The sequence below is a fragment of the Acinonyx jubatus genome, chromosome X, assembly GCF_027475565.1.
Source record: "Acinonyx jubatus isolate Ajub_Pintada_27869175 chromosome X, VMU_Ajub_asm_v1.0, whole genome shotgun sequence".
In the NCBI taxonomy this organism is placed as follows: domain Eukaryota; kingdom Metazoa; phylum Chordata; class Mammalia; order Carnivora; family Felidae; genus Acinonyx; species Acinonyx jubatus.
This window is the reverse complement of record NC_069389.1, coordinates 39,109,446-39,113,273: the sequence shown is the minus strand read 5'-3', so window position 1 is coordinate 39,113,273 and position 3,828 is coordinate 39,109,446. Positions and strand designations below refer to the sequence as shown.

At 43.6% G+C, this 3,828-nt stretch overlaps 1 pseudogene; it reads right to left on the bottom strand.

Moving 5' to 3' along the window:
• Positions 1-283: 283 nt before the first annotated feature.
• On the bottom strand, positions 284-902 carry LOC113597558 (glutathione S-transferase Mu 1-like; annotated as a pseudogene).
• Positions 903-3,828: the final 2,926 nt, after the last annotated feature.

Genomic DNA, 3,828 nt, shown 5'->3' with positions numbered 1-3,828 from the left:
TGGGGCGAGGACCGTGCTGGGGGGAGCAGGGCCTGCATACCAGGCCAATACTGGTCTTCAGGGCAATGTCGGAGAGCTCAGGGCTGAGCCCTACAGGTGAGGGGTCCAGTTGGGCACCTCAAAGCAGAGACAACCATGAAAAGAAGGAAAGAAAAGAAGTAGAAAGGAACAAGAAGCGTGATTCTGGAGTGCAAGGAGGTCCAGCTTTTCCCCAGGTCCCCAGCGGGGCAGTATGAGCTCCTGGCTCCTATCTCCTGGCCTCAACAGGACCCGACTTGTTGCCCTACATGGCAGTCATTCCGTGCATAGGGCCTGGGAGGAAGCAGGTGGGCTTTGCATAAGCGGAGATCTCCTTCAGGCCAGAGGGTGATGAAGTCTTTCGTGTCTGACACATCCAGGCACTCGGGTTCAAATATACGGTGCAGGCCAAGGATGCCAGAAGCAAGGTGATCGTGTCCTCTGCGAATTGTGGCCTCTTCCCCAGAAACTGTGAGAAGAGCCTCCTCTTTTCAGGGAGCCCCTCCGAGTCCTCCTGCTTCAGGGTCTCAAAGTCACGGCTGTAGCAAACACTGACCAGCTGGTTGGAGGTGTCTGTAACGTAGTTCTTCAAAATGTCCGCACGAATCTTCTCTTCCACTTCCTCTCATAGGTTGTGCTTGTGAGCAGTGCGGGGAAGGATAGCATTGCTGTGGGTGATCTTGCGAGCTTTATCAATCAAACAGGGCAGGCTGAAAGAGCTCAGGCTCAAGTTGAATGTCTCATGCAGCCGCTGGCTTCTGTCATAGTTGGAGCAGCCCTCATCACACACTTCGTTTCCTCACAGTTTGCATCTGGGTATTCCAGAAGCAGGTGGATAGTATGAGGAGTCTATGGATGTCCCAGTAAGCCAAGGTCATGACCATTAGTTTAGCTTTCTGTGGACTCAGGGATAGCCTCAGTGGAGCTGGGCTGGGATTTCATCTTTACAATTTTTCTTTAAGTTAGAAACTACAGCAAAATAAAAAGTTTAGGAAGGAAGGAATCCCCAAGAGTCAAAACTTAAAAGGAAACTTACTAAATACATAGGTACTCGTGCTTTGGCTACCCTAAGAGCATTACCTACATCAGTAGATAAAAGACTTGCATATTTTAACCACTTGGAGAGGCACCAAGGCCCTTGTGAGGCAAATAGATGGAATTAAGATCCCCGAATAAAAACACAGGCTGTCAAAACTGTGTACTCTATTCGGAGGTATAGACAGGATATAAACCCTTGCAAAGGTTAGTGCCTCGATCTGGATTTAGGTGAGAAAAAAGTCTCCCTTGAGAATAGAAGGTGTCTACCCTAATAGTATGATAGGAAAAAGATAGAATAAAATAGGCAGACAGGGAAAGGATTAGGACCCGAGGTCCCTGGGTGGGGAAAGACGTATTTTGGAACAATGCTGGGAGTATCTGACCACAGCAAACCCCCTTGGGTGTAAGGCTCTTCTTAAGAATGTCACAGACACCCTCAGGAATCTGACAAAAGACCTGACTAAAAATAAATGGACCAGAAAACCTTATGACCCACAAGGAACGGTATGGCCATAGACCCCTTCCCCTCCCCCCCCCCCGTACAATGGAAACGAGCCAATCAGGAATGGACAACGCAGCAGCTAGAGTTGTCCAGCCCATAAGGGTGGGATCTGGGAAGGAACGAGGGGGAAGGGAAAGGAGGGACAACGAGAACCTTGTACCACAAGGACCCTTGCCTGTAGTCCTCCAGTGTTCACTTGCCAATGTCCCCTCTCAGCAAAGGGAGCTTTCCTCTACTCTTCGTTTCTAATCTTACGTTCTAATACATTTCTGTCTGCTGTTTATTTTGTGTCCACCTCTCCATTCTTCGAGGCGGGGAGACAACAAATCCGGGTATTGTGGTAAAAAACCCTGCAACAATAGGGCACAAATCTACACTACCTGTGTATCAAACCTCACTTACGCTCTCCAACGTATGGTTTTCCTTTCCTTCCTAACACCTGAAGGATTGTACCTTCCCATACCCTTGCGACTGTGTGGAGGGCTGTGATGTGCTTTTGCCCACGGTCACTTCTGGGCTGAGGAAGTCAAAAGCCCCTTTCCCATTTTTGCGCTCTTTCTTCTCCTGCTGTGGAGACCTAGAAGCCATGACAACATCATAAAAGGGAAACAGCCTGGATCCTTCTGGATCACTGCTCCGGGGAGAGCTGCTCTGAAGAGATGCCCAGCTTGAAGCAGATTGTGTATGAGCAAGAAACAGACATTTGTTGTCTGAAGCCACAAAGACTTCAGGATTCAATTCATTGCTCTCCTGCTCTCTCCCTACACACACTCACACACGCACACACAATTTATGAAGGAAAACATAAGAAAAGGAAATCCTACACATCTCACGAGGTAAAATCCAGCAGTGTACTGAAGGCAAAACAAAACAAAAATAAGAACATCGAGGGTTTGACCAAGAAATGCAACCAAGTAGGTTTTATCCTAGAAATGCAATGATAATCCGGTTTCAGAAAATATATTAATATGATTCTAGATTTATAATGAGAAATATATATATACAATTTTATTGATAAAGATATATATATAATTTTATTTATATATATATTTCCCATTATAAATCTAGAATCATATTTTGGACTATATATATGTATATATATGTATATTTATATGTGTATATATGTATATATGTGTATATCTATGTATATCTATGTATATATTGTCCAAAATATGATTCTAGATTTATAATGAGAAATATATATATATAATTTTATTTATAATTATATATATACAATTTTATTTATATATATATTTCTCATAAATCTAGAATCATATTTTGGACAATATATATATACATATATATGTATATATACACATATATATGTGTATATATATATGTATATATATACACATATATATGTGTATATATATATACACACATATATACGTGTATATATATACATATATATGTGTATATGTATACATATATATACGTGCATATATGTACATATACACATATACATACTTGGTCTTCATCTTGGGCTCTGGCACCGAGCTCCTGAATTTCCTTTCATGAGAGCCATAAAGATGTCTTTGTTATGTTCATGAGGTGACTTTGGGAAAACACCTCATTGTGGGTCTGGTCACCAGTAGAACCAGTCCTGTGATGAGAGGGTTGGAAGTTTCAATCCCATCTCCTTGATTTCCGGGGAGGAGAAAGGGCCTGAAAATTGCGTTCAATCACCGATGGCCAATGATGTAATAAAGCCTCTATCAGCGCCCCCCACCAAAAGATAGGGTTCGGAAAGCTTCGGGATTGGTAAACACGCGAACATGTGGGGAGAGTGGTGGGCCTGGAAAGGGCGTGGAAGTTCTGCACCCTTTCCCCATACCTTGCCCTGTGGATCTTTTCTGTCTAGCTGCTCCTGAGTTATTATGTCCTGTTATAATAAACCAGTAATCTTGGGCGTAAATGGGTTTCCAGAGTTCTGTGAGTCACTCAAGCAAATTTGTCAAACCTAAGGAAGGAGTTGTGGGAACCTCTGATTTATAACCGGTTGGTCAGAAGCACAGGCGACAATCTGGATTTGTCATTGGCACCTGAAGTGTGGGGGCCGCGGGAGTCTCGCGGGACTAAACCCTTAACCTGTGAGATCTGATGCTATTTCCAGATAGACAGTGTCAGAACTGAGTTGTAGGACACCCAGCTGGTGTGTGGAGAATTACTTGGTGCTGTGGAAAAATCCACGCACACACACAGCGGAAAGCTGGTGGTCAGTTCCCATTTACTGATATATCACACTCATAAATAAGATATTCTATCTTATC